The 12,418-nt window shown below is 37.1% G+C and overlaps 1 long non-coding RNA gene across 2 annotated transcripts in view; it reads left to right on the forward strand.

Annotated features, from left to right (window-relative positions):
• The window catches only part of LOC103877322, a 32,893-nt gene extending 23,048 nt beyond the window's left edge, over positions 1-9,845 (forward strand). For both annotated transcript variants that reach the window (XR_002516013.2, XR_004176452.1), the window contains exon 3: positions 8,368-9,845. This is a non-coding gene — a long non-coding RNA (uncharacterized LOC103877322). The remainder of the gene's footprint in view (positions 1-8,367) is intronic.
• Positions 9,846-12,418: the final 2,573 nt, after the last annotated feature.

The following is a 12,418-nucleotide window of genomic DNA, read 5'->3' on the forward strand; positions in this document are numbered from 1 at the left end:
TCTCTTTCTCGCTCCTCCCTTATTTATTTTATTTATTTATTTTTTTGAGACAGAGTCCTGCTCTGTCACCCAGGCTGGAGTGCAGTGGCATGATCTCAGCTCACTGCAACCTCTGCCTCCCAGGTTCAAGCGATTCTTCTGCCTCAGCCTGCCAAGCAGCTGGGATTACAGATGTGTGCCACCACACCTGGCTAATTTTTGTGTTTTTACTAGAGATGGGATTTCCCCATTTTGGCCAGGCTGGTCTTGAACTCCTGACTTCAAGTGATCTGCCCACCTCGGCCTCAGAAAGTGCTGGAATTACAGGCTTGAGCCATCACGACTGACTTTGCTCCTGCTTTTGCCATGTGAAGTGCCTGCTCCCACTTCGCATTCTGCCATAATTGGAAGCTTCCTGAGGCCTCTCTAGAGGCTGAACAGATGTCGGCGCTATCCTTTCTGTATAGCCTGCAGAACTGTGAGCCAATTAAACCTCGTTTCTTTATAAATTACCCAGTCTTGGGTGATTTTTTTTTTTTCTAAGTTGTAACTAATCTTTTTATTTATTTATTTATTTATTTATTTATTTATTTTCATTATTATACTTTAAGTTCTAGGGGTGATTCTTTATAGCAATGCACAGCCAAACACACCTCTTCTCCCTAGGATTTGAGACCATGGCCTGTCAGGCAGCCCCCCCTGCTGCTCCCCTAAAGAGAGACCACACAGTCTGGAAACACAGATCTCTCAGCCCATACTCTCACTCAGCAGAGAGGCAGATCAGGAGACAGATGGATTCAGATAATTGAAGAGGAAACTTGTAATCACCCTTTAGAACAATCAGTCAGGGCTGGGCATGGTGGCTCACACCTGTAATCCCAGCACTTTGGGAGGCTGAGGTGGATGGATCACAAGATCAGGAGATGGAGACCATCCTGGCTAATATGGTGAAATCCCGTCTCTACTAAAAATATAAAAGTTAGTCATCTGTGGTGGCACACGCCTGTAGTCCCAGCTACTTGAGGCAGAATTGCTTAAACCCAGGAGGTGGAGGTTGCAGCAAGCTGAGATTGTGCCACTGCACTCCAGCCTGGGCAACAGAGCAAGACTCCGTTAAAAAAAAAAAAAAAAAGAAAAAGAAAGAATAATCAGTCTGGTGTTTCATGTTTAAATGTTGATAGACAATTGTATGTAACAACCAAGTCATGTACACAGGTTAGCACATGGAAGAAAAAGGACAAGTTGAACAAAAGAAAAATCTCACCTCAGCTAAAAAAGACAGAAATAATTTAAGAAGAGAACTTAAAGCAAACAAATAATGCAGAACTTTAATACACTCAGAGGTCTGAGAAAATACTAAAACCGTAAAATGAAAGTAGAATGCTATGAAAAGGGTAAAACAAACAATAAGAGGAAATTCTTGAAAATGAACAATATAATGACCGAAATACACATTCAGTTAAAGAATTGATTAGCTAGGTGTGATGATGCATGCCTGTGGTCCCAGCTACTTGGGAAGCTGAGGTGGAGAATCACCAGAGCCCAGGAGGTCAAGGCCTCAGTGAGCCATGACTGTGCCACTGTGCTGCAGCCTGGGTGACAGGGCAAGACTCTTGTCTCAAAAATAAAAGTCAAAGTATAAAAAAAATTGGAAATTAAAGCTAAAGAAAATCTTCTAGACTAAGAGAAAAACAAGAGAAAATAATAGAGAAAAAATGATAGATAATATAAGGACCTCCAAGTAATATGAATTTCCCAAATTCATATTATATATCTACAGTTATATATATATGTATATATATACACACACACATATATAACTGTAGATATATAACTATAACATTCTATATACATAAGTGTATATATCTATAGGTATAACTATATATGTGTATATATATGAAGAAGACAAAGAATGAAGAGAAGAAACAAGAAAATATCTCAGAGCTAATGAAAGATACAGTCTTCAGACAGAAATGGCTGAATTTAAAGACTACATCTATATATATATACACACACATACACATATATATATAATGTAATTACAGAACAAATATTTTAAAGAGAAAGCTTTTAAAAGCTTCACGAATGAGGTGGGTAGAGAGAAAGAGAGAGGATTCTACAGAAAATAAAGTCACATTCTGGCCTTAGAACTCACATCAATAATGCAGAAGCTAGCAGACAACAGATCATTGCTTTCAAAGTTCAGGTGGAGATGACTTTGAACCTTAAATCTTATACCTGGCTAAAAGATCAATTGACTATGAGAGAAGAATAAAGACATCTTTGGAGATGTACAGACTGAAAAAGTTTTTTACACAGAAGAAAGCTGTTGGAAAAGAAAATCCATTACAGCAGGGAGAATGGCAAGGAGAAGAGCCCTGGGACTGGGCCATAGTGGTGTGCCGGGAGGGCGGTGGAGGGACTGCAGGGTTTCGTTTTAGTTCTGGAGGATGGTAAACTTCTGGAGGGACAACGCTGTAGAGAAAAATGAAAAGGAGGCTCCACAGGAGAAACAGGACGATTGAGCGGCTGGAGACACCTGAAAATGAGGTGAGAAGGCATACTTTGTTTTTCCACAAGGAAAAATATTGGCTAAAACCTCAGAAAACAAAAAGCTGAACAAATAAGCCATGGGCCAAATCTGAAGCTAGTTAAAGGACAGCATCACTTCGGGCCACTGATGGAGTGTGAGGAATGTTAACCCATTGCAGCCTCAGGCTGGGGGCACTTTCCCTGGGGAAGTACAGGGGCCAAGAAGTAGAACCCCAAGGACAGGAGACAAACCCCTCACCCCACTTGGCTCTGCAGTGGAAAAATCGGATACTATTACTTGTTGTCACTGTTCATTGGTATTCGGGTTTAGAATGAGCCTATAGGGGAACACACACACACTGAAGACAATTGGGGTCACTGAATTGAATGTGATTTTTGGTGAGATTGAAATCGTGCAAGTCCAGGCCTATCAGTGGCAAGTGGAAGGAGGAGGAGGTGAGAAGTGGAGGGAAGGGAGAGGATGCTGATAGTCTACTTTGCACAGGGAGGTTGAGAGACAGATGCACCAGGGACATGTGCTTTACCATATTGTTTAAAGTTGCAAAGACTGTCAACCCAGGGAAGAGCCAAATAGAATTTAAAACGTGTCCAGTATTTGGAGAAAGCAATGATGTGGAGAGTGATGTCAAAGTGTTGAACTGCCATCCTTCTTATGTGAGGTGAGTCAGCAGCATCCTGAAGTGAGAAAGATGATGGACACACTCAAAGAGGTGAACAAGGCACAGAGTGTTTTGAGGGGGACTCATTTCAGAGCTATGGGCTGGGTTAAGGGCCTCACATCCAAGCACAAGCACCACCCTTAGGTCTTAAGGGACAGGAGAGGAATGTTGTTACTGGAGCTGGGCCAGGCGGGGGCCTTAGGTGAGGGGCCTCTCCTCCCCTGTTGCTTTAGCGGAGCATGGCACTGCAGAAGCACAGAGGGAGGTTGGGGCAGGTGGGGCCTTCTCTGGCCTAACCTACCTGCATGTTCTGCTGATGAAGCCCTTGTGGTCTGCCCCCATCTCCTGGGCCAAGAGTAGGGGAGAATGAATCAAGGTTGGGTAAATGAGGAATTACCAGCATGAAAGCCAATAGACATTGTTTGAAGCTGGCGAGTCCAAAACTAGGATAATAGGCATATTATCTAGACAAATGAACTAACCAATTGGAAACCTACAATCGAAGATGGTGAAGGGGTTTTTGGAGAGCAGGGCTGTGGGGGGGGTGTATGTGGGAGCAGACTGCTTTTCAAACAAAAGCTCTCTGTACTATTTGAACTATATATTTTTTGATCTTGAAGAAAACTTGTAAACCACAGGGAAAGCATACGATATCATAGGATCTCACTCCTCTGCCTCCTGGATCACTTGGATCAGTGCATATCTTGCACTTTAACCTCTTCCATTTTCCTCCCCAACTACCAATTCATTTGTTCTCTATTGCAGCAAAACTTTTTTAAAAAGTCGCCTAAAGTTACTGCCTCCAATTCATCTCCCATTCTGTCTTTCTCTTTGGACTATATTTTTAAAATTGTGAAGCGTTACATACATACAAAACATGCAGAAAACAAAAGTGTGCATGCAGCTCAAGAAATTGTCGCAACATCAACCCCCATGGACGCACCGTCCAGGTCAGGACACGGGACACGTCCAGCCTCCCAGAAGCCTCTCATGCCATCTCCAGATCTTACCTCCCTTTTCCCCACACAATGGTAACAGCTATGATAACTTCATTGTATTCAGTTTTTCTTTTTTTCTTTTCTTCTTTTCTTTTCTTTTGTCTTTTCTTTTCTCTCTTCTCTTCTCTTTTCTCTCTTCTCTTCCTTTTTCTTTTCTTTTCTTTTCTTTTTTTTTGACAGAGTCTTGCTCTATCTCCAGGCTGGAGTGCAGTGGCATGATCTTGGCTCACTGCAGCCTCTGGGGTTCAAGCAGTTTTCTTGCCTCAGCCTCCTGAGTCGCTGAGACTACAGGTGCACACCACCACAGCCAGCTAATTTTTGTATTTTTTGTAGAGACAGGATTTCACCATGTTGGCCGGGATAGTCTCGATCTCCTGATCTCATAATCCGCCCACCTCAGTCTCCCAAAGTGCTAGGATTACAGGTGTGAGCCACCGTGCCTGGCCTTCATTTTTCTTTGTCAAGTTTCACCTAAGAAAGAATATAGTTTTCTTTGCTTTTTGAACATTACATAAATGGAATCATATAGTGTCTACTCATTGGAGTCTGGCTTTTTTCATTCAATTTATGTCTATAAAATTAATTCACTTTGTTGCTATCTGTAGCTGTAGTTCATTCATTTTCATTGTATCCTAATATATAAATATATTATAATTAATTTGATCTATTCTGCCACCAATAGACATTTGGATTATATCTAGTTTGGGGCAATTATAAGTAATGTTGCTATGAAAATTCTTGTGCATGTACATGTACCCTGGTGTTCCGGTACACACATTTCTGTTGGATATGTATTGACACAGATATATACACACACATGCACACACTATACATTATATATACATACTATATGTAATATATATGTGCATACTATACATATTTATGTATATACATTATATACATAATATATACAGGTTCTCCATGTGCCATATGTATAGACACATTACACACACACGTCACACTATACACAAAAAAGTGGACTTGCTGCTTCATAGAGTATACATTCAACTTTGTTAGATAATGTAAGCTTTTTCCCCCAAAGCGCCAATTTCCTTGGCCATGAGCAGTATATAAAGTTGTCAGTATTCTACCTGCCAAACAGTTGGTATTTTGAGTGTTGTAAATTAAGTTATTCTGTCTGGTATATAAGAGTATTTCATTGTGGTCTCTATTGACATAGATAAAGAAATCAGATAAGATGACCTTTGAGGTTGAGTATCAAAAGAAACTGGAAGGAGCTCATAGTTGCTTACATGGGCCGGTAGAACTGGACTTGACATCTGTCTTAGGTATCGACTCACTTAGTGACACTGGACTACTTAGTTTCTCTCCTTGATCTGTAGCTTTCTTTTATGTAATGCATGCATGACTTTCACCTTACAGATTTATGGTGAGGATTAAAAATAATAAAACTGGACACTGTGGCTCACTCCTGTAAATCCCAGCAATTTGGGAAGCTGAGGTGGGAGGATTGCTTGAGGTTCTGAGTTTGAGACCAGCCTGGACAACATAGTGAGACCCCAATTACTACTATATATATATAGTATATATATAGTATATATAGTATGTGTATATATATACTATATATACATAGTGTATATATATACTGTATATACATAGTATATATATATTTAAAATTGTGAAGCATTGCATACCTACAAAACATGCAGAAAACAAAAGTCTATATGTATACTTTTATGTATATATAAAAAAGTCTGTGTGTGTGTGTGTGTATATATACACACACACTTATATATACACATATATATTGACTGGGGCATAGTAGGTACCCAATAAGTGGCGACTATTTTTACCTTGTATCTTCACTTACTGGTGGTAAAGTCACCAATGGAAGCAAAGCAGGCAGAGTTGCAGCAGACTGTGAGGAAGCAGCAGGGTCTTGAGGACTCACTGCTGAATGGTCCCCTGGGATAGCTTGTATTGTTGTGCAACAAATATTTACTCTTCCCTTCCCCAGCATGAGCCCAGTGCACTGCCCTACCCTAGTCCTCTGGGATTTGCTTTGGCTGGGGGAATGTGAGTGAACATGACCTGAGTGCATCCCAGCATAATCTGGAATGTGCTAGATGGTTTGGTTCAGCCTCTTGCCCTCCAGCTCTCCCTCACAGGAAGAGCATGTGCAGGAAGCCACTGTTTCCCCAGCTTGAGCCATGCCCCTGGAAGCTTGGATGGCTCTTACTATGCCAGATTGATGCCTTGACTCAGCTGTGTCTGACTTTGTCAAGAATTGCTGGAAGTGATGACCGTCTGAAACGTCAGAATTTTATTGTGTATGGCAACAATAAAAAATAATAAACATGAAATAGATTTTCTTTTGGTATAAGAATAAATATGACAGTGGACAGATATTTTGATATTCAGTCCTGAAGCTGTTAGTGCTTGTTTTCTCAGAAACATGAAACGATAGGTATGAAAGGCTTTTCTGCTTGGAAGGGAGAAAATGCAGTTAAAGAAAAACAGTACCATTTTAAATCATAGTTCTCTCTATATTGATGCAGCTTGAAGGATGAAAATAAATAGCACAAACTGGAATCTTGAAGGATGTTAATAAGCTAGATCAGAATATAGAAATATTTGCAGAATAGTAGATATTTAGACATTATCGAGTGCAACCCTCTCACCTACATATAATAAGAAAAGGGTTAATACTAAATACGAAATATTGTTTATCTCCCTATACACCTACCTACTCATCTGTTCATCCATCTGTGGTTCCAATCATTTATGTATTCAACAGCCATTCACCTACAGTCCATGAGGACACAGAGGTGAATTCGATGCAGAGTTGCCTTCAGGAAGAATAGAGTCAAGCAGTGGAGGTAATGACTTCAAAGGAAATCCCACACAGCACTGTAGATATTGCCTAGATGCCTCAGCAGGGCTCCACTGGGAGACTGGAGAGGAGTCCACAGTGTTCCTATAAAGATGTCTAGATCCTTGGACAAAGAGACTCCGTTTTGTACATCTTTCTTAGATCCCACAGCAGACGGCGCTGTGGAGCCCAGGGAAGTGACAGGTGATTAAAAGCACTTGGTATGGAGGCAATTACATCTTCTCCCATGGTTATTTCATTTTAGGGACATGGCCGGCTCAGCCCTGTGGCTGTCTCCACCTGGTTCCATGTCACAGCCCCTTGATACATCTGGGCAACACTTTCTGTTCTGTTTCTACCTGCCAAAACCAAGCCTGGTACATTCAGCCATTCTCTCTCAATCTCTCTTCTTTTCTTTTAATTTTGCCTCTACCAATGACTGTTTGAGACAACAATAAGCTCTTCTATAGTTTATAGTAGTTTACTCTATTTCCATTCTAGCTTCAGTTTCCTCCCTCAACTACCATTCGGACTGGGATCCATCTATCATCTCTGTGTCACTGTGAGAATTGTATGAGTTTGTTCATGTAAAGCACTAGGAACAATGCCTAACAAACAGTGGACTCTCAACAGTTTTTTTGTTAGCTAGTGTATCTGTGTGTACTTTTATGAAAATTTCTGAATAACAAATTCTGAAAAATCAAATTGCTGAGTCGGAGGGTAAATAAATTTGAAATATAGAAAGATATTTGCTAATTGGCAATTTTCACTCCCACTTCCATATTCTATGGAATTGTTTCACTCTATTGATATCACATCAATAGAGTATTGTATTAATCTGTAAAATATTAAAAATCCAGTGTATGAAAAATAGCATCTTATGGCTAGCTTAATTTGTATTTTCTTGATGAAAAGCAAGCCTGCATACCTACTAGATCTATTCATATATAACCTATTTGTGCTTTGTTTGTGAACGGCCTGTTTAGATTCTTTGCACACTTCTCTTTTTTGTTGATTCTCTATATTCTTACTGATTTATTATAGTTATTTATATATTGTGTATAAATATTTAACTGTTACATACACAAATATTTTCTTCCTGTCATGGTCTTTTGACTATTCACCACTGATCTCACTCTTTATACTACTTCCAATTAATTTTAGGATTGGACAGGGCATCAACTATGCAGCCAAGAACATTTATAAACCTTGACCACAATATTAATAAAATTAGTTTGAGGTTGTAGGAGAACTAATGTGGCAGGAAGACTTGAAGGGCTAAGAGTCTATAGAAAGGAGAAGCACAGAAAAGTAGTTCTGACATTTGGTGTCACTTTTTCTCCAGAGGCATTTTCTCATACACAAATGGTGGCTGAGAAAACTGAGAAGAGATGACGACAATCTTTTGAGGCTGGGGAGAAAAATGAAGTTCACAGCTCAGCAAAGAGGACGGGCTCTGGTAAGTGCCTCAGCATTTAGGTGAGGTCTCCGACTTACTAACATTCACGTGATACATTTGTTACAATAAACCAATATAGATGCATTATTATGAACTATAAATCTATAGTAATACCAAGGGTCACCCCTTGTATTATATAGTCTATGGGTTTTGACAAGTGCATAATATCATGTATCTGCCACTGCAATGTATGAAGAATAGTCTCACTGCCCTGAAAATCCGCTATGTTTCACCTATTCATCCTCCGCCTCCTCTTGAGTCCTAGAAAACCACAGATCTGTTTTTATTGTTTCTATAGTTTTGCTTTTTTTCTAGAACGTCATACAGTTGGACTCATACAGAATGCGGTCTTTTCAGATTGGCTTCTTATGCATAATAATATACATTTAAGGTTCTTTCACGTCCTCTTACGGCTCAGTAGCTCTTTTTAAAAAATTACTAAATAATATTTCATTATATGGACATATTACAGTTTGTTTATTCAGTATCATGTATTGATGTACATTTTATTTGCTTTCGATTATTTGCAATTATGATTAAAGCTGCTATAAACATTCATGTGCAGGTTTTTTGTGGATACGACCTTCCAATTAAATTGGTAAATGCCATGAGTACAATTGCTAGATTGTGTGAGAAGACTGTTTAGCTTTGTAGGAAACTGCCAAACTGTTTTCTAATGTGGCTCTACTATTTTGTATTCCTGCTAGGATGCCTTACACCCTTGCAGCACTTGGAATTGTTAAATTTTTTTTTTTAGAAATTCTAATAGGTGTGTAGTGGTATCACATAGTTACTGTAGTTTGCAATACCCTAACACATATATTGTTGAACAACTGTTGATATACTTATCTGAGATCTGTGTATCTTCTTGGTTAAGGTACCTGTACAGATTATCTACTTATTTTTAATTGGGTTGTTTGTATTCTTATTATTGAGTTTTAAGAGCTCTTCGTATATTTTGGATACAAGTCCTTCATCTGATATGTGTTTTGCTAAGATTTTTTCCCCACTTTTGTCTTTTCAGTCTCTTAATAGTGTCTTTTTCAGAGTAGAATTTTTAAATTTTAATAAAGTACAACTTATGAATAATTCTCATTCATGGATAGTGGTGATGGTGTTGTGTCTAAAAACTCATTCCCAAACCCAAGGTCATTGAGAATTTATTCTGTGTTATCTTCTAGATATTTATAACTTTGCATTTTACATTAACTATATGATGAACTTTGAGTAAATTTTTTGTGAAAGACATACGGTTTATATCTAGATTCATTCATTTTTCAAATATGAAGTTCCCTGTTTTAGTACAATTTTTTGAAAAGGTCATATTTTTCTCCATTGTATTGCCTTTCTTTCTTTGTCAAGATCAGTTGACTATATTTATGTCTATTTCTGGGCTCTTTATTCTGTTCTATTGATATGTTTTCTATTCTTTTCTATTTGTCTATTTTTTTTTGCCAATATGACACTGTCCTGATTACTGTAGCTATTGAAGTAATATTGAAAGTAATTATTGAAGTCAAGGTAGTGTCAGTTGTCCAACTTTGTTATATTTAGTATTGTGTTTACTATTCTGTTTCTTTAGTTTGTTTTGATATAAATTTTAAAAAGAGTTTGTTGACATCCACAAAATAACATCCTGGGATTTTTGGGGGTATTACATGGCATCTATAGATCAGGTTGGGAAGAATGGACATCTTAGCAATATTGAGTCTTTCTCTCCATAAACATGGAATATCTCTCCATTTATTTAGTTCTTATTGGATTTATTTAATCATTTTTGTGGGTTTCCTCATATTTATCTAGTGCATATTTTATTATATTTATATCTAAGTCTTCATCTTTTGTTGTTATTATAAACGGTATTGTGTTTCTAACTTGAAATTCCAGTTTTTTGTTGATATATAGGAAAGCAATTGATTATTGAAGATTAACAATGAATCTTGCAAACATGCGATATTCACTTCCCAGTTCCAGAAATTTTTTTCTCCATTCTTTGAGATTTTCTACATAAACAATCATGTAATCTGCAAAGACAATTTTATTTGTTTACTTTTTAATCTGTATACCTTTCTTTCCCTTTTCATGTCTTATTGCATTAAAAGAACTTCAAATATGATGTTGAGACATCTTTGCCTTGTTACTAATCGTAGGGGTAAATCATCTATTTTCCTACCACTAAATATGATGTTAGCTGTAGGGTTTTTTTTTTTTTTTAAATAGGCATTTATCATCTGGTTCAGGAAGTTTCCCTCTGCTGTTAGTTTACTGAAAGTTTTTAACATGAATTAGTGTCAGATTTTGTCAAATCTTTTTCTGCATGTTTTGATATGATCATATGGTTTTTCTTCCTAGCCTGTTGGTATGTTGAATTGTATTCATTGAGTTTTTAAATGGTTGAATCAGCCTTGTATGCCTGTAATAAATTCCAATTGGTTATGGTGTATAATTTTGTTTACATATTGTAAATTTGATTTAGTAATGCTTTGTTGAGGATTTTTACATCTATGTTCATAAAATATGTTGGCCTGTATTTTTCCTTTCTTGTAATGTCTTTATCTGATTTTGATGGTAAAGAATACTAACCTTATAGAATAAGGTAGGAAGTGCTTCCTTTGCTACTAGTCTTTGGGATGAGACTGTAGAGAACTGATATTACATCTTCCTCAAATGTTTGGAGGAACTCAACAGTAAAACCATCTAGGTTCAGTGCTTTGTGTTTTGGAAGGTCATTAATTATTGATTTAATTTCTTTGATATAGGCCAATTCAGATTTGTCATTTCTTGAAAGACAGCATCTCCATATTTTATTGTTCCATTGAATCTAAGTAATCAAATTTGACATCTTAGCAATAATGAGTCTTCCTACCCATGAACATGGAATATGTCTCCATTTATTTAGTCCTTATTAGATTTCTTAGAGTTTTGTGATTTTCCATTTCATCTGAGTTATCAAATTTATGAGCATAAAGTTGTTTATAATATTACCTTCTTATCCTTTTAATATTTGTAAAATTAGTAGTGATAATCCTTTTATTTCCGATATTATTAATTTGCAACTTCTCTCTCTTTTGGTTAACCTGATTAAAGGCTTATTAAATTGATCAATTTATTAATCCATTTTATTGATATTTTTAAAGAACCAGGTTTTGATTTCATTGATTTTCACTACTTACATCCTTTTATCAGTTTCACTGATTTCTGCCTTATTTTAAATTTTTTCTTCTGGTTTTAGGTTTACAGTGCTTTTTTTTTTTTTCTTCTAGTTTTCTATGATGTGAGCTTATATTATTAATTTTGTATCAATCTTATTTTCTAATGTATGATTTTAAGGCTATAAATTTCCTTCTAAGCACTACTTTTGCTCCATAAATTTTGATAATTCGTATTTTCATTTTGATTTTGTTCAAAGTATATTAAATTTATCTTGAAACCTCTTCTTTGACCTATGTGTTATTCAGGCATATGCTTCATCTTCAGTTATTTTGGGATTTCCCATATATATTTCTGTTACTGATTTCTAGTTGAATTCCACTGAGGTCTGAGAGCAGACATTGTATGATTTCTATTTTCTTTTTCTTTTTTTTTTTTTTTGCTACCATCAATGTAGGATTTTATTTTATTTTATTTTATTTTTTTTTATTTTTAATTTTTTTAAAAATTTATTTATTATTATTATACTGTAAGTTGTAGGGTACATGTGCATAACGTGCAGGTTTGTTACATATGTATACTTGTGCCTTGTTGGTGTGCTGCACCCATGAACTCGTCATTTACATCAGGTATAACTCCCAATGCAATCCCTCCCCCCTCCCCCCTCCCCATCATAGGCCCCGGTGTGTGATGTTCCCCTTCCTGAGTCCAAGTGATCTCATTGTTCAGTTCCCACCTATGAGTGAGAACATGCGGTGTTTGGTTTTCTGTTCTTGTGATAGTTTGC

Source organism: Papio anubis, chromosome 10 (genome assembly GCF_008728515.1).
Source record: "Papio anubis isolate 15944 chromosome 10, Panubis1.0, whole genome shotgun sequence".
Classification (NCBI taxonomy): domain Eukaryota; kingdom Metazoa; phylum Chordata; class Mammalia; order Primates; family Cercopithecidae; genus Papio; species Papio anubis.